Here is a 19642-nt window from a genome sequence, read left to right on the forward strand (position 1 = left end):
TGGCGCACACCGGCCACACACCGGCCACACACCGGCCACACACTGGCCACACACTGGCCACACACCGGCCACACACAGGCCACACACCGGCCACACATCGGTCACACACCGGCCACACATCGGCCACACACCGGCCACACACTGGCCACACACCGGCCACACACCGGCCACACACTGGTCACACACTGGTCACACACCGGCCACACACTGGCCACACACCGGCCACACACTGGCCACACATCGGTCACACACCGGCCACACACTGGCCACACACCGGCCACACACAGGCCACACACCGGCCACACATCAGTCACACACCGGCCACACATCGGCCACACACCGGCCACACACCGGCCACACACCGGCCACACACTGGTCACACACTGGCCACACACCGGCCACACACTGGCCACACACCGGCCACACACCGGTCACACATCGGCCACACAGCAATCCAGGCATCCACTCAAGGCATCCACTCCACGCATCCAATCCAGGCATCCAATCAACACATCAAATCCATCCAAATTACAAACATGACAATATTATATGTACTAGATTTAATGCTGTTTATTTGTAAAATAAGTCAAATCTATTGCTCCAATCTTATTTATGCCCCATCTTAGGTTCCTTTAACCACTTGCCGACCGCCGCACGACTATTTACTGCGGCGGTCAGCCCCTACTGGGCAAAGCGACGTAGTACTACGTGGCTCACCCACGAGCCTCTAGGGGGCGAGCTCCCACCCCCGCTCGGTCACTAACATCCCCGCGCGAGTGACCGGCGGATCCGATGTCCGCCGGCCACTCGCGATCTCCCGCTGGAGAGGGAGAAAGGCAGGCGGCTGATGTAAACAAAGCCGTCTGTCATTCTCCCTGGTGTAACAGCAGAGATCATACGATCCTGCTATGTAGGATCATATGTCTCTGTGGTTACATCACAAGCCACGCCCCCCCACAGTTAGAATCACGCCCCTAGAGATACATTTAACCCACTGATCACCAATAAAGTTAACCCCTTCCCTGCCAGTGTCATTTTTACAGTAACAGTGCATATGTACAGCACTGATTACTGCAGTAATGTCACTGGTACCCCCAAAAGTGTCAAAAATGTCAGTCAAGGGTCCGATCTGTCCGCCGCAATGTCGCAGTCCCACAAAACAAATCGCAGATCGCTGCCATTACTCGTTAAAAAAAAAAAACAATAAAAATGACAAAAATCTTTCCCTTAGTAAACGCAATAACTTTTGCGCAAACCAATCAAAATACTCTTATTGCGATTTTTTTCACCAAAAATATGTAGCAGAAAACAAATTGGCCTAAAATGTTAAAAAAAATTGATTTTTACACATTTTTTTTTTGAGAATTTCATATAACAAAATGTAAAAACTTTTGTTATTTTTTCAAAATTGTCGCTCTTTTTTTGTTTATAGCGCAAAAAGTAAAAATCGCACAGGTGATCAAATACCACCAAAAGAAAGCTCTGTTTGTGGGAAAAAAATGGATGTCAATCTCATTTGGGTACAGCGTCGCACGACAGCGCAATTTTCCCTTAAAATCATGCAGTGCCGAATCGCAAAATAGGGCCTGGTCATTGAGCAGCCAAATCCTCCGGGGCTTAATTGGTTAAATATAAAATGAAAATACCATAATGGCATGTAGTGTACACATTGGGGTCAGTCCAGGGCAATTCTATCATTTAGATGCACAAAATACCCTCCAAACCTGCAACAATGAGATCATAGGCAATTCATAGTAAATCCCAGCTAAAAGGTAAAACTCTATTAATTCACCTCATTATATTTCAAATCCCTTTATTCCTCTAGCCTTGCAAATATAACCCAAAAAACATATGTGCATGGCGAGCGCTTGTCACCCTTAACTCAGATTCTTCCCGATTGGTTTCAGAACGACTAAACTAACTTTCACAATTCCCAATTTCACAAAACATTTAAAAAAAATAAAGACATTATTTTAGGGTGAAACTCTACACCAGTAATGGGGAACCTTGGCACCCCAGATGTTTTGGAACTACATTTCCCATGATGCTCAACTACACTGCAGAGTGCAAGAGCATCATGGGTAACGTAGTTCCAAAACATCTGGGGTGCCAAGATTCCCCATCACTGCTCTACACCTTCATTAAAACATTATTTTACACTTCATTTCTCCTTTCATTGCAATTAAGATTTAAATCTATCTGATCAGATTCCTCAGGAGATGAATTTGGTTCCATTAAATACATGTCATTTATTAGTGACGTCACTTTTCCCACATATACTTCCAATTACAAGTGCCTCTGGCATGGACTTAATAATATGTGCCCAACGCATTCCATAAACTTACCAATAGTTTACAAAAAGAGCCACAAAATCTCAACAACCAAACAAATGATAATTAATAAAAACGGACAAATTCAAGTTTTTTCTTTCCGATTGACCACACCCACCCTTCGTTCCGCTTGAAGCACAGTAAGCAGATAATACGCTGTGCTGACTCTTGGCTCCCCACTTGCATTTCTGTAAATGGTTCTGCGTCTTGAGAGCCTCGAGAGACTTATAATACAACTAATTAGCGATTCTATTTGCATGCATAAAATAAGCACTTCGTACTTTAAGGTTCTATACAAATATAGAGAAGCACTTACCTCTCTCACGATATCTGGGTGTGTGGAAGGGAGATTCCTAACCTACCTTTGTCCCTATTCCTGCCTAAGTTTATATGTCCCCTACCTGCCCAGGCTTCTTAATATCCCGCAAGCTCTAAGCTTCCAGAGGTTCCCAGCACTATGGCAAATGTGTCTCCTTCCGCTACCTCCGAGCCAGAGGCGTCTGACCTAGAAGAGAGGGCAATCCGGGGCGAGAATATCCACCAAAGCAGCTTCCGACCGAGATCCCCATGGCCAGCTCCTGCTTCCAAAACATGGCCTCCTGGGTGCAACAATATGCCCCAAAGCAGTCCCAGGCGGCCACACCCAACTGTACGAAATACTTCTAAAGTTACAGACCATATGTGACAATATATGTCTGGGCGATCAGGGAGGACATATGCACTGAGGCAGCTGCCATCCGGTTCTCTTCTATTAACACTCAGGGACCATCCCAGGGACCGAGCCTCAGATGTAAGAGAGCTGGGACCATCCCAGGTACCGAGCCTCAGATGTAAGAGAGCAGGGACCATCCCAGGGACCGAGCCTCAGATGTAAGAAAGCTGGGACCATCCCAGGGACCGAGCCTCAGATGTAAGAGAGCAGGGACCATCCCAGGTACCGAGCCTCAGATGTAAGAGAGCAGGGACCATCCCAGGGACCGAGCCTCAGATGTAAGAGAGCAGGGACCATCCCAGGTACCGAGCCTCAGATGTAAGAGAGCAGGGACCATCCCAGGGACCGAGCCTGAGATGTAAGAGAGCAGGGACCATCCCAGGGACCGAGCCTCAGATGTAAGAGAGCAGGGACCATCCCAGGGACCGAGCCTCAGATATAAGAGAGCAGGGACCATCCCAGGGACCGAGCCTCAGATGTAAGAGAGCAGGGACCATCCCAGGGACCGAGCCTCAGATGTAAGAGAGCAGGGACCATCCCAGGGACCGAGCCTCAGATGTAAGAGAGCTGGGACCATCCCAGGGACCGAGCCTCAGATGTAAGAGAGCTGGGACCATCCCAGGTACCGAGCCTCAGATGTAAGAGAGCTGGGACCATCCCAGGGACCGAGCCTCAGATCATCAGTTCTGTGGAGAACCTTCATACACAGGGGTGGCTGGGGCTGTAATGGATACCAATGCACTCGGGGACTGGCAAAGGCCGGTCCTGTTGGTTTCAGCTTGGAAAGGATATTGTGAATTGCATTTCAAGGAGTTGGACCTCCTCTTCTTCAGTCACTGATTGAGACCTGAAGCAAATATAAAGTTCTCCAGAGGATATTCATTTCTTATGGAGAATAATCTCCCAAACAAACACGGGGGGTTCTCTTCTCACCTCTCAAAGTCCTCCAATGTTTTCTTGTGATTGGCCTTTCCCATCAGTGTTAACAATGAGACTCGTTCTGAGATATGACTTCTTCTCTATCACTGACTATCATTTGCTCCACAAAAAATATTTTGACGTTTAGAGCCGCAAACATAAAACTGCATTTCAGTTCCATATCACCATTTAGACAGATATAGAACATAGCACCTCCTGCACCACAAAGCTGACAATCCATTGTCTGTTCCAATAATGACAATGCTGTCTTCCTGCCATGATAACCCATGTGTATTGTGTCTCTGGTCTTATTATATCTCACATGGAATCCTTTCCTCTTCATTCACAATGTTTTTTGTATATCTCTGAGCACACAATGTTTCTGTACACCAGATGTCTGAATGGACACGGCTTCCACATCGTGCCAATAAATATTTATTGACCAAATCTTTGACCCTTTTCCATAATTAGTCCTTAGCAGGGGCGGACTGACCATTCGGGGATTAGGGCACTGCCCGAGGGCCCAGGGTCAGTAGGGAGCCCCATGAGCGGCTACACACTACAGAAAGAAGCCAGGAACTTCCATGCAGGCTATGCTGTGGTAGATATTTAAATTCCCACTCTATGTGGCTGAGCTGCAATTTGTAGGTGGGGCTTTGTGTGGCTTGAGTGTGGACACAGGGGGCCCCATGATCTCTGATTGCCCGGGGGCCCCATGAGTTGTCAGTCCACCCCTGGTCCTTAGGATTGTGTCTGCCATTCACAATGGCACTATGGCATGGATGAAGGACAGCAGAAGCCGAGTTATACCATCTCCACCATCTGACAACACTTAGGACCTGTGATGACATTTTCCCCTTCTCTGAGTCTAATCTGTTCCAATTCACCAACCCAAAAGGTCCTCTCCTCACACAAACCCCGATTATATCTTGGGGAGGGGAGACAGTATGAGTCTAGTCTGTCTGCCTTCATCCACCCAGAATGTCCTCTCCTCACACAAATCTTCATTTACAGTGCATTGCGAAAGTATTCGGCCCCCTTGAACTTTTCAAACTTTTGCCACATTTCAGGCTTCAAACATAAAGATATAAAATTTTAATTTTTTGTGAAGAATCAACAAGTGGGACACAATCATGAAGTGGAAAGAAATTTATTGGATATTTCAAACTTTTTTAACAAATAAAAAACTGAAAAATTGGGCGTGCAAAATTATTCACCCCCTTAAGTTAATACTTTGTAGCGCCACCTTTTGCTGCGATTACAGCTGTAAGTCGCTTGGGGTATGTCTCTATCAGTTTTGCACATCGAGAGAATTTTTGCCCATTCCTCCTTGCAAAACAGCTGGAGCTCAGTGAGGTTGGATGGAGAGCGTTTGTGAACAGCAGTTTTCAGTTCTTTCCACAGATTCTCGATTGGATTCAGGTCTGGACTTTGACTTGGCCATTCTAACACCTGGATATGTTTATTTGTGAACCATTCCATTGTAGATTTTGCTTTATGTTTTGGATCATTGTCTTGTTGGAAGACAAATCTCCGTCCCAGTCTCAGGTCTTTTGAAGACTCCATCAGGTTTTCTTCCAGAATGGTCCTGTATTTGGCTCCATCCATCTTCCCATCAATTTTAACCATCTTCCCTGTCCCTGCTGAAGAAAAGCAGGCCCAAACCATGATGCTGCCACCACCATGTGTGACAGTGGGGATGGTGTGTTCAGGGTGATGAGCTGTGTTGCTTTTACGCCAAACATAACGTTTTGCATTGTTGCCAAAAAGTTGGATTTTGGTTTCATCTGAGCAGAGCCCCTTCTTCCACATGTTTGGTGTCTCCCAGGTGGCTTGTGGCAAACTTTAAACAACACTTTTTATGGATATCTTTAAGAAATGGCTTTCTTCTTGCCACTCTTCCATAAAGGGCAGATTTGTGCAGTATATGACTGATTGTTGTCCTATGGACAGAGTCTCCCACCTCAGCTGTAGATCTCTGCAGTTCATCCAGAGTGATCATGGGCCTCTTGGCTGCATCTCTGATCAGTCTTCTCCTTGTATGAGCTGAAAGTTTAGAGGGACGGCCAGGTCTTCCTAGATTTGCAGTGGTCTGATACTCCTTCCATTTCTATATTATCGCTTGCACAGAGCTCCTTGGGATGTTTAAAGCTTGGGAAATCTTTTTGTATCCAAATCCGGCTTTAAACTTCTCCACAACAGTATCTCGGACCTGCCTGGTGTGTTCCTTGTTCTTCATGATGCTCTCTGCACTAAAACGGACCTCTGAGACTATCACAGTGCAGGTGCATTTATACGGAGACTTGATTACACACAGGTGGATTCTATTTATCATCATTAGTCATTTAGGTCAACATTGGATCATTCAGAGATCCTCACTGAACTTCTGGAGAAAGTTTGCTGCACTGAAAGTAAGGGGGCTGAATAATTTTGCACGCCCAATTTTTCAGTTTTTTATTTGTTAACAAAGTTTGAAATATCCAATAAATTTCATTCCACTTCATGATTGTGTTTTTTCTATATTTATGTTTGAAACCTGAAATGTGGCAAAAAAAGGTTTCTGGAAGATATTAGGTGACCCCAGTGGCTTATGGTTGAAGGAAGGGCAGAATTGAGAGCTGAAAAGACAAAGGTCATCTTGAAGAATTTTCGGGAAGGTCTGCTTATAGTGAAATCTATTCTGTTCAGCTTTGTATCTTCTCTCCCTGCCGGGTATCTGAAGAATCCTTTCATTGGATCTTCTCTTCCCAGGACCCGGGAGGCGGTGACGCGTAGACGGCGTCACTTGGAGCTCTGTGAATCACAGTGCAGATGCTGGTTACTACAGTAACCCTCCCCCATTCAGCTGCTACTCATATCTTCCCGATGAGTCCAGGCTCAGCCACATTATTGGAGCCGAATGGAAGAGCTTGTTTAGGGGTGTCAGATGATACATTTCAGGTCACCTTTACTCATGGTCTCTGTGTTGGCCTCTTATGGGGAGAGGAAAGAAATTTTAGCTGTCGCAGAATGTTTTTTGCAGCATTTTTGCTTACTGAGATTCAGTGACAGTCTGATATCTTATATAACTAAAGATATCATGGAATCTACAATATACTGTAAATATGGAGAAATGAGGATCAATGAGATGGTAAGAAGTCCCCCATGGAAATGACCCGCCAGCATGGGTGTCGGAGTAAACAAGGACTGCAAAAATTAGGGCTGAACATCAGGAGATTTCAGTAAAATGCATTGAAGACAATGGGGATTTAAATGTCATATATTGCAGTTTACCCATCCTAAATGTTTTGCCTGCATTCGTTTTCTCTTTTCACAATATATTATTATTATTATTATTTTACCTGGTGATCCTGCCAGGAGCACTCTTGCTGTTCTAGGGTGACAACAGTATTGTATTAAGGAGGAGCGGCATTGTCAGCCAAGGAAAGGAAAGTGTTCGGGCTTAATAACTCTTCACCCTCTCCATAACCTAGGGGGAGGCGTTTCGTAGTCAGCAGAGATAGTTGGGAATAATGCTTTGAACTATCCGGGGAGCAAGTCATCGACTGACAAGGTGTCCGGCTAGATGATGAGAAGTATTGTTGGAGTTTACGTCGACTTCAAGGTGGTTTCAGGTGTTGTTAATAATGGAATTTCGATGGCTTCTGGGGGTTACCTATTAAATGTATTACAAACCTTCTATTACTATTAGTTTACAAGGGAGCCATTTCTTTCCAGGTGCACCATCGAGAGACACGGGGGGGCTCAGAACTAGCTTTAGGTTTATGGTTACGGTTAGAGTTAGGGTGGGTTAGGGTTAGGATTAGGTTAGGTCAGGTTAGAGCTAGGTTAGGATTAAGGCTAGGTTGGGGTTAGGTTAGGATTAGGGTTAGGATTCAGTTAGGTTTAGGGTTAGGGCTAGGGCTAGGGTTAGGTTGGGGTTAGTTTAGGATTAGGGTTAGGTTTAGGATTAGGGTTAGGTTAGGATTTGGTTTAGAGTTAGGTTAGGATTTGGTTAGGGTTAGGTTAGGATTAGAAGGTTTAAGGTTAGGGTTAGGTTAGGATTTGGTTTAGGGTTTAGGTTAGGTTAAGATTAGGGTTAGGTTAGGATTGGGGATAGGTTAGGGTTAGGTTAGGATTAGGTTAGGTTCAGAGTTAGGTTAGGAATAGGTTTAGATTTAGGGTTAGGCTAGGGGTTGGTTAAAGATTAGGGTTATGTTAATGTTAGGTTAGATTTGGTTTAGGACTAGGTTTAGGATTAGTTTATGTTTTGGTTTAGGGTTAGGGTTAGGCTAGGGTTTGGTTTAAGATTAGGGTTAGGTTAGGGTTAGGGTTAGGTTAGGATTGGGGATAGGTTACTGTTAGGTTAGGTTTAGAGTTAGGTTAGGAATAGGTTTAGATTTAGGGTTAGGTTAGCATTTGGTTTAGGGTTAGGCTAGGGTTTGGTTAAAGATTAGGGTTATGTTAGGGTTAGGTTAGACTTGGTTTAGGGCTAGGATTAGGTTTAGGATTAGTTTAGGATTTGGTTTAAGGTTAGGGTTAGGTTTTGGTTTAAGGTTAGGGTTAGGTTTTGGTTTAAGGTTAGGGTTAGGTTAGATTTGGTTTAAGAGTAGGATTTGGTTTAAGGTTAGGATTTGGTTTAAGGTTAGGGTTAGGTTAGATTTGTTTTAGGGTTAGGATTTGGTTTAAGGTTAGGGTTAGGTGAGGGATAGGGTTAGGTCAGATTTGGTTTAAGGTTAGGGTTAGGTGAGGGTTAGGGTTAGGTCAGATTTGGTTTAAGGTTAGGGTTAGGTGAGGGTTAGGATTAGGTTTAGGATTTAGTTTAGGATTAGTTTAGGATTTGGTTTAGGGTTAAGTTAGGATTAGGGTTCTATTAATGGCTGCTGTAACTAAAGGCAGAGGAGAGCAAAGAGAGTGGACCTGAAGGATCCTTACAAGAGCAGCAGAGCTGCTGAAGAGAAGGCCAGGTGGCTTGGTATTTTCATGATCTGTTTGAAAATCCTCTGTGTGGACAATTATTTTGTGGATTTTACTTATTTAGTTTAATAAAGGTGTCCTTAAGCACAATTTGGACTGGCCTGAACTCAGTGAAATGCATCTACCACTGACTTATACAACCCCCATACTACACAGGCCAATCCACCCGTGTACATGCCGCCTCACCATTTCTATAACATACAACATACTGTATATTGTAACTGTCAGACAGTTGTCATTGCTGAGGAGCCATGTTTGATTTTTGATGTCACATAGAGGACATCTCGGGGAACGTGACTTGGAGCCATGGTTCTCACTGACAAAAGACCTCGTATTTCCTACCTGTAGATACAGCAAACTGCTGTAGTCGTGGAGTGAGATTTGCTGTAGACGTGGAGTGAGATTTGTTGTAGACGTGGAGTGAGATTTGCTGTAGACGTGGAGTGAGATTTGCTGTAGACGTGGGGTGAGATTTGCTGTAGACGTGGAGTGAGATTTGCTGTAGACGTGGAGTGAGATTTGTTGTAGACGTGGAGTGAGATTTGCTGTAGACGTGGAGTGAGATTTGCTGTGGACGTGGAGTGAGATTTGCTGTGGACGTGGAGTGAGATTTGCTGTAGACGTGGAGTGAGATTTGCTGTAGACGTGGAGTGAGATTTGCTGTAGACGTGGAGTGAGATTTGCTGTAGACGTGGAGTGAGATTTGCTGTAGACGTGGAGTGAGATTTGCTGTAGACGTGGAGTGAGATTTGTTGTAGACGTGGAGTGAGATTTGTTGTAGACGTGGAGTGAGATTTGCTGTAGACGTGGAGTGAGATTTGCTGTAGACGTGGGGTGAGATTTGATATAGACGTGGGGTGAGATTTGCTGTAGACGTGGAGTGAGATTTGATGTAGACGTGGAGTGAGATTTGATGTAGACGTGGAGTGAGATTTGCTGTAGACGTGGAGTGAGAATTGCTGTAGACGTGGAGTGAGATTTGCTGTAGACGTGGAGTGAGATTTGCTGTAGACGTGGAGTGAGATTTGCTGTAGACGTGGAGTGAGATTTGCTGTAGAAGTGGAGTGAGATTTGCTGTAGACGTGGAGTGAGATTTGCTGTAGACGTGGAGTGAGATTTGCTGTAGACGTGGAGTGAGATTTGCTGTAGACGTGGGGTGAGATTTGATATAGACGTGGAGTGAGATTTGCTGTAGACGTGGAGTGAGATTTGCTGTGGAAGTGGAGTGAGATTTGCTGTGGAAGTGGAGTGAGATTTGTTGTAGACGTGGAGTGAGATTTGCTGTAGACGTGGAGTGAGATTTGCTGTGGACGTGGAGTGAGATTTGCTGTGGACGTGGAGTGAGATTTGCTGTAGACGTGGAGTGAGATTTGCTGTAGACGTGGAGTGAGATTTGCTGTAGACGTGGAGTGAGATTTGCTGTAGACGTGGAGTGAGATTTGCTGTAGACGTGGAGTGAGATTTGCTGTAGACGTGGAGTGAGATTTGTTGTAGACGTGGAGTGAGATTTGTTGTAGACGTGGAGTGAGATTTGCTGTAGACGTGGAGTGAGATTTGCTGTAGACGTGGGGTGAGATTTGATATAGACGTGGGGTGAGATTTGCTGTAGACGTGGAGTGAGATTTGATGTAGACGTGGAGTGAGATTTGATGTAGACGTGGAGTGAGATTTGCTGTAGACGTGGAGTGAGAATTGCTGTAGACGTGGAGTGAGATTTGCTGTAGACGTGGAGTGAGATTTGCTGTAGACGTGGAGTGAGATTTGCTGTAGACGTGGAGTGAGATTTGCTGTAGAAGTGGAGTGAGATTTGCTGTAGACGTGGAGTGAGATTTGCTGTAGACGTGGAGTGAGATTTGCTGTAGACGTGGAGTGAGATTTGCTGTAGACGTGGGGTGAGATTTGATATAGACGTGGAGTGAGATTTGCTGTAGACGTGGAGTGAGATTTGCTGTGGAAGTGGAGTGAGATTTGCTGTGGAAGTGGAGTGAGATTTGCTGTAGACGTGGAGTGAGATTTGCTGAAGACGTGGAGTGAGATTTGCTGTGGAAGTGGAGTGAGATTTGCTGTAGACGTTGAGTGAGATTTTCTGTAGACGTGGGGTGAGATTTGCTGTGGAAGTGGAGTGAGATTTGCTGTAGACATGGAGTGAGATTTGCTGAAGACGTGGAGTGAGATTTGCTGTAGACGTGGAGTGAGATTTGCTGTAGACGTGGAGTGAGATTTGCTGTAGACGTGGAGTGAGATTTGCTGAAGACGTGGAGTGAGATTTGCTGAAGACGTGGAGTGAGATTTGCTGTAGACGTGGAGTGAGATTTGCTGTAGACGTGGAGTGAGATTTGCTGTTGAAGTGGAGTGAGATTTGCTGTAGACGTGGAGTGAGATTTGCTGTAGACGTGGAGTGAGATTTGCTGTAGACGTGGAGTGAGATTTGCTGTAGACATGGAGCGAGATTTGATGTAGACGTGGAGCGAGATTTGCTGTAGACGTGGAGTGAGATTTGCTGTAGACGTGGAGCGAGATTTGCTGTAGACGTGGAGTGAGTTTTGCTGAAGACGTGGAGTGAGATTTGCTGTAGACGTGGAGCGAGATTTGATGTAGACGTGGAGCGAGATTTGCTGTAGACGTGGAGCGAGATTTGCTGTAGACGTGGAGTGAGATTTGCTGTAGACGTGGAGCGAGATTTGCTGTAGACGTGGAGCGAGATATGCTGAAGATGTGGAGTGAGATTTGCTGTAGACGTGGAGTGAGATTTGCTGTAGAAGTGGAGTGAGATTTGCTGTAGACGTGGAGTGAGATTTGCTGTAGACGTGGAGTGAGATTTGCTGTAGGCGTGGAGTGAGATTTGCTGTAGAAGTGGTGTGAGATTTGCTGTAGACGTGGAGGGAGATTTGCTGTAGACATGGAGTGAGATTTGTTGTAGACGTGGAGTGAGATTTGCTGTAGACGTGGAGTGAGATTTGTTGTAGACGTGGAGTGAGATTTGCTGTAGCCGTGGAGTGAGATTTGCTGTAGCCGTGGAGTGAGATTTGCTGTAGAAGTGGAGTGAGATTTGCTGTGGAAGTGGAGTGAGATTTGCTGTAGACGTGGAGTGAGATTTGATGTAGACGTGGAGTGAGATTTGCTGTAGACATGGAGTCAGATTTGTTGTAGACGTGGAGTGAGATTTGCTGTAGACGTGGAGTGAGATTTGCTGTAGAAGTGGAGTGAGATTTGCTGTGGAAGTGGAGTGAGATTTGCTGTAGACGTGGAGTGAGATTTGCTGTAGACGTGGAGTGAGATTTGCTGTAGACGTGGAGTGAGATTTGCTGTAGACGTGGAGTGAGATTTGCTGTAGACGTGGAGTGAGATTTGCTGTGGAAGTGGAGTGAGATTTGCTGTAGACGTGAAATGAGATTTGATGTAGACGTGGAGTCAGATTTGTTGTAGACGTGGAGTGAGATTTGCTGTAGACGTGGAGTGAGATTTGCTGTAGAAGTGGAGTGAGATTTGCTGTGGAAGTGGAGTGAGATTTGCTGTAGACGTGGAGTGAGATTTGCTGAAGACGTGGAGTGAAATTTGCTGTAGACGTGGAGTGAGATTTGCTGAAGACGTGGAGTGAGATTTGCTGTGGAAGTGGAGTGAGATTTTCTGTAGACGTGGAGTGAGATTTGCTGTAGATGGGTCTGCGGGCGGCACCAGAGATTCTGCAATCATTTTACAGAAGAGCAGAATATGTTCAGGGAAAAGGGGATTTTCCATCCATCATGGACTGACACGGCATCAGGTGTAGAATTGAGTCCTGCTGCGTCCACCATTATCACCATTCCCACCATAGGAAAGTCAGAGCTCGCTTTTCGGAAATAATTGAGAAGAGCCGGAATTTCAGACTTTCCTGCTGGGAGTAGATGAGGAATTACCAATCCACATTTCTGAGTCTTATTGGGGAACAAAATCCCTGCAAATGATTTATTAAGACATCATCAAGGTAGTACAACCAGGAAGGGGCCCCAGGACCAGCATGGATGGGGCCACACATCCTGCACCCCTCTGATTTTGGCAGTGATTAATGTTGATCAGCTTTGGTGGGGTGGAGGCGGGGGACAGGAGGAGATGGGGGCTGGGTGATGGGGCCACACATCATGCACCCCTCTGATTTTGGCAGGGATTAATGTTTATCAGCTTTGGTGGGGTGGAGGCTGGGGGGGCGGGAGGAGATGGGGGCTGGGTGATGGGGCCACACATAATGCACCCCTCTGATTTTGGCAGGGATTAATGTTGATCAGCTTTGGTGGGGTGGAGGCTGGGGGGGGCGGGAGGAGATGGGGGCTGGGTGATGGGGCCACACATTACGCACCCCTCTGATTTTGTCAGTGATTAATGTTGATCAGCTTTGGTGGGGTGGGGGGGGGAGATGGGGGCTGGGTGATGGGGCCACACATCATGCACCCCTCTGATTTTGGCAGCGATTAATGTTGATCAGCTTTGGTGGGGTGGATGTGGGGGACGGGAGGAGATGGGGGCTGGGTGATGGGGCCACACATCATGCACCCCTCTGATTTTGGCAGCGATTAATGTTGATCAGCTTTGGTGGGGTGGAGGCTGGGGGGGCAGGAGGAGATGGGGGCTGGGTGATGGGGCCACACATCATGCACCCCTCTGATTTTGTCAGTGATTAATGTTGATCAGCTTTGGTGGGGTGGGGGAGGGAGATGGGGGCTGGGTGATGGGGCCACACATCCTGCACCCCTCTGATTTTGGCAGCGATTAATGTTGATCAGCTTTGGTGGGGTGGAGGTGGGGGACGGGAGGAGATGGGGACTGGGTGATGGGGCCACACATCCTGCACCCCTCTGATTTTGGCAGCGATTAATGTTGATCAGCTTTGGTGGGGTGGAGGTGGGGGACGGGAGGAGATGGGGACTGGGTGATGGGGCCACACATCCTGCACCCCTCTGATTTTGGCAGCAATTAATGTTGATCAGCTTTGGTGGGGTGGAGGCGGGGGACGGGAGGAGATGGGGGCTGGGTATGACTGCAGGGTACGCTTAAAGCATAATTCCATCTTTGCAGTCAAATTTGAAACCCCAATTAGAAGTTTATGTGTTCCCATTAACACAACGGAACCAAAACTCATTTTGAAAAATAATATTTCTTATCCTTCCAGTAGTTTGCTTGGAGCAGAATTATACATTGGACTTTATAGGCTGCTTGTATTGTTTACAATAGCTTACAATGTACAATCAGGGGACAGAATGAGGGACATAAACCAATCAGCCATAACATTATGACCATCCACTATAATATGACTACCCCCCCCCCCCCTTAATATCAAGTAGATCCCCCTTTCCTGACTTGTTGGAGTATGGACTCCTCTAGACCTCTGAAGGTATGCTATGGTATCTGTACCAAGTTGCAGATCCTTTAAGTCTTGTAAGTAGGGAGGTGGGGTCTCCATGGATCAGTCTTTTTTCAAGCAAATCTCACAGATCCTCAATTGCACTGAGATGAGAATCTGGAGGCCAAGTCAACACCTCATACTCGTTGTGTACCATTCTTGAATCTACTAGACCAGCCACCTTCTTCTATTGCTCCGTGCTCCAGTTCTGATGCTCACGCGCCCATTGTAGGTGCTTTTTTCTATGGACACAGGTCAGCATGGACACCTTGACCGGTCTGCTGCTACAGCGCCCCTATAGACAGCAAATGGCGATGTTCTGTGTGTTCTGACACCTTTATATCAGAACCATCATTACCTTCATCAGAAATTCGAGCTCCAGTAGCTCTTCTATTGGATGGGATTACACAGGCCAGCCTTCCCTCCCCCACCTCCATCAATGAGCCTCCCTCCCCACCTCCATCTATAAGCCTTCCTTCCCCACCTCCATCTATAAGCCTTCCTTCCCCACCTCCATCAATGAGCCTTCCCTCCCCCACCTCCATCAATGAGCCTTCCCTCCCCATCTCCATCTATAAGCCTTCCCTCCCCACCTCCATCTATAAGCCTTCCTTCCCCACCTCCATCTATAAGCCTCCCTTTCCCAGCTCCATCAATGAGCCTCTCTCCCCACCTCCATCTATAAGCCTTCCTTCCCCACCTCCATCAAGGAGCCTTCCCTCCCCCACCTCCATTAATGAGCCTCCCTCCCCATCTCCATCTATAAGCCTTCCTTCCCCACCTCCATCTATAAGCCTTCCTTCCCCACCTCCATCAATGAGCCTCCCTCCCCACCTCCATTAATGAGCCTCCCTCCCCACCTCCATCTATAAGCCTTCCTTCCCCACCTCCATCAATGAGCCTCCCTCCCCACCTCCATCTATAAGCCTTCCCTCCCCACCTCCATCTATAAGCCTTCCTTCTCCACCTCCATCAATGAGCCTCCCTCCCCACCTCCATCAATAAGCCTTCCTTCCCCACTTCCATCAATGAGCCTTCCCTCCCCACCTCTATCAATGAGCCTTCCCTCCCCCACCTCCATTAATGAGCATCCCTCCCTACCTCCATCTATAAGCCTTTCTTCCCCACCTCCATCTATAAGCCTTCCTTCCCCACCTCCATCAATGAGCCTCCCTCCCCACCTCCATCTATAAGCCTTCCTTCCCCACATCCATCAATGAGTCTCCCTCCCCACCTCCATCTATAAGCCTTCCCTCCCCACCTCCATCTATAAGCCTTCCCTCCCCACCTCCATCTATAAGCCTTCCTTCCCCACCTCCATCAATGAGCCTCTCTCCCCACCTCCATCTATAAGCCTTCCTTCCCCACCTCCATCAATGAGCCTCCCTCCCCACCTCCATCAATGAGCCTTCCCTCCCCCACCTCCATTAATGAGCCTCCCTCCCCACCTCCATCTATAAGCCTTCCTTCCCCACCTCCATCAATGAGCCTCCCTCCCCACGTCCATCTATAAGCCTTCGCCTCCCCGCCTCCATCTATAAGCCTTCCTTCCCCACCTCCATCAATGAGCCTTCCCTCCCCCACCTCTATCAATGAGCCTTCCCTCCCCCACCTCCATCAATGAGCCTCCCTCCCCACCTCCATCTATAAGCCTTCCTTTCCCACCTCCATCAATGAGCCTCTCTCCCCACCTCCATCTATAAGCCTCCCTCCCCACCTCCATCTATAAGCCTTCCCTCCCCACCTCCATCTATAAGCCTTCCTTCCCCACCTCCATCAATGAGCCTTCCCTCCCCCACCTACATTAATGAGCCTTCCCTCCCTTACCTCCATCAATGAGCCTTCCCTCCCCCACCTCCATCAATGAGCCTTCCCTCCCCACCTCCATCAATGAGTAAAGTAAAGAAGTCATTTACCAGCACCTTCCTTTTATAAATGAGCACACTCACTCACTCTGTTCATTCATAACTAAAGCATAGGAAACTGGGATTACTATGTTTCAGTGTGTGAATGAACAGGAAGCCGCTCAGCACAGAGCTCCTCCCATTCATTCAATGTCCAGCTGAGGCTACAGAGAAAGGAATGTTCCCACCCTTTGCAGCTATAACAGCTTCAACTCTTCTGGGAAGGACGTCCACAAGGTTTAGGAGTGTCTATGGGAATGTTTGACCATTCTTTCAGAAGCGCATTTGTGAGGTCAGGCACTGATGTTGGATGAGAAAGCCTGGCTCGCAGTCTCCCCTTCAATTCATCCCAAAGGTTTTCTTTGGGGTTGAGGTGTAGGCCAGTCAAGTTCCTCCACCCCAAACTCACTCATCCATGTCTTTATGGACCTTGCTTTGTGCAGTGGTGAGCAGTCATTCTGGAACAAGGAGGGGCCATCCCCAAACTCCTCCCACAAAGTTGCGAGCATCAAATTGTCCAAAATATCTTGGTATGTTGACGCCTTAAGAGTTCCCTTCACTGGAACTAAAGGGCCAAGCCCAACCCCTGAAAAATGACCACACACACCACACCATAAAACTGCCCTGAAACAATAAACTGACACTAAAGTAAAAATGGTCACTATACTCACTCTGACTGAACTATCACTGGAGTCACACTGAACTGATACTCTACACTGACAATACAATCAGAATAGCACACTGCAGCACTCTGACTGAACTATAACTGGAGTCACACTGAACTGATACTCTACACTGACAATACAATCAGAATAGCACACAACTGCTGCCTTTTCATCTGGTAGACTCTGCCCCCTTTTGTGAATTTGCCGAATGTGCTGTACCACAGTGGCAGGTTCCAAAAAGACATTTGTTTTCACGTAAGGCCATTCCGGCTCTCTACCGTCATGTGGAAGGTAGTGTTTTAGCCTCGTTGACAAAGAGGTCAGCAGGAAGTTGCACATTACTGCTGACTCTTGGTCCAGCAGGCATGGGCAGGGACGTTATATTTCTTTCACGGCGCACTGGGTAACTGCTGGCAGCTGGGAAGGATGCCGGACAGGGTTCAGTGTTGGAGCTTGTTCTGCCACCATGCCTCCAAAAAGCTTGGGCTGACTCTACCACATCTGTCTACTCCACTCCCTCCTCTTCCTATTCCTCTATGTCCTCTTCTGCTGAATTGTCATCTGAACCAGCAATGTTCCCTAAGCGTTCAAGGGGCTACGCAAGCAGTCAGGCTAAAAGATGCCATGCAGTGCTTCAGTTGGTCTGGCTAGGGGATAGGAGTCACACCGGGCCAGAGATTCTGTCAGCTCTGCAGGGGCAGGCTCAGAGAGGGTTGACACCACAACAGCTTGAGCCAGGAATAGTTGTATGCGATAATGGCACCAACCTTCTCTCCGCCCTCTGACAGGGACACTTGACACATGTTCCATGCTTGGCACATGTCCTTATTTTGGTGGTGCAGCATTCAGACGTTCAGTGCTGCTGGAGGTTTTGTGATGGACAAAAGAGTGAGTCTGTCCACAGACTCTGTTGACCAGCTGACTTTTATAAAAATGAATCAGTCCTGGATCAACAGCAACTATCAAGCCCCTGATGCTGATGTAACTAACTGATTGAATTTGCTAGGGGTCTGCCATCCTTTGAAGACTGCATATGCTGCCTATCCTATTCCTCAATCTTCATAATGCTAGCTTCCAACAATGTTTTTGGTTTAGGGCACCACCAACACCCAAGGCCTAATTTGTCTGCACTTGTATGACAGGTGCATACAATGTCAATTTTGAATATAATTTTTTACAGCAGGGCTCGTTCCTGTGCCCAGCAAGAGTAACTGCGAGGGGTTGCGGTGTTCAGCCCATTACTAGTAGCATGTAAGGTAAGGGTTAGGTGATTCGGTTGCAGCATGTAAGGAAAGGGTTAGGTGGTTGGGATGTAGCATGTAAGTGAAGGGTTAGGTGATTGGGATGTAGCATGTAAGGGAAAGGTTGGGTGGTTGGGATGTAGCATGTAAGGGAAGGGTTAGGTGATTGGGATGTAGCATGTAAGGGAAAGGTTGGGTGGTTGAGATGTAGCATGTAAGGAAAGGGCTAGGTGATTGGGATGTAGCATGTAAGGGAAGGGTTAGGTGATTGGGATGTAGCATGTAAGGGAAAGGTTGGGTGGTCGGGATGTAGCATGTAAGGGAAGGGTTAGGTGATTAGGATGTAGCATGTAAGGGAAGGGTTAGGTGGTTGGGATGTAGCATGTAAGATAAGGGTTTGGATGTAGTATGTAAGGGAAGGGTTAGGTGGTTGGGATGTAGCATGTAAGTGAAGGGTTAGGTGATTGGGATGTAGCATGTAAAGGAAGGGTTAGGTGATTGGGATGTAGCATGTAAGGGAAGGGTTGGGGGGTTGGGATGTAGCATGTAAGAGAAGGGTTGGGATGTAGTATGTAAGGGAAGGGTTAGGTGGTTGGGATGTAGCATGTAAGTGAAGGGTTAGGTGATTGGGATTTAGCATGTAAGGGAAGGGTTAGGTAATTGGGATGTAGCATGTAAGGGAAAGGTTGGGTGGTTGGGATGTAGCATGTAAGAGAAGGGTTAGGTGATTGGGATGTAGCATGTAAGGGAGAGGTTGGGTGGTTGGGATGTAGCATGTAAGAGAAGGGTTAGGTGATTGGGATGTAGCATGTAAGGGAAGGGTTAGGTGTTTGGGATGTAGCATGTAAAGGAAGGGTTAGGTGATTGGGATGTAGCATGTAAGGGAAGGGTTAGGTGATTGGGATGTAGCATGTAAAGGAAGGGTTAGGTGATTGGGATGTAGCATGTAAGGGAAGGGTTGGGGGGTTGGGATGTAGCATGTAAGAGAAGGGTTGGGATGTAGCATGTAAGGGAAGGGTTAGGTGGTTGGGATGTAGCATGTAAGAGAAGGGTTAGGTGATTGGGATGTAGCATGTAAGGGAAGGGTTAGGTGTTTGGGATGTAGCATGTAAAGGAAGGGTTAGGTGATTGGGATGTAGCATGTAAGGGAAGGGTTAGGTGATTGGGATGTAGCATGTAAGGGAAGGGTTAGGTAATTGGGATGTAGCATGTAAAGGAAGGGTTAGGTGATTGGGATGTAGCATGTAAGGGAAGGGTTAGGTGCTTGGGATGTAGCATGTAAATGAAGGGTTAGGTGATTGGGATGTAGCATGTAAGGGAAGGGTTGGGGGGTTGGGATGTAGCATGTAAGAGAAGGGTTGGGATGTAGCATGTAAGGGAAGGGTTAGGTGGTTGGGATGTAGCATGTAAGAGAAGGGTTAGGTGATTGGGATGTAGCATGTAAAGGAAGGGTTAGGTGTTTGGGATGTAGCATGTAAAGGAAGGGTTAGGTGATTGGGATGTAGCATGTAAGGGAAGGGTTAGGTGATTGGGATGTAGCAT

Source organism: Pelophylax lessonae (genome assembly GCF_965119305.1).
Source record: "Pelophylax lessonae genome assembly, contig: HAP1_SCAFFOLD_86, whole genome shotgun sequence".
NCBI lineage: Eukaryota > Metazoa > Chordata > Amphibia > Anura > Ranidae > Pelophylax > Pelophylax lessonae.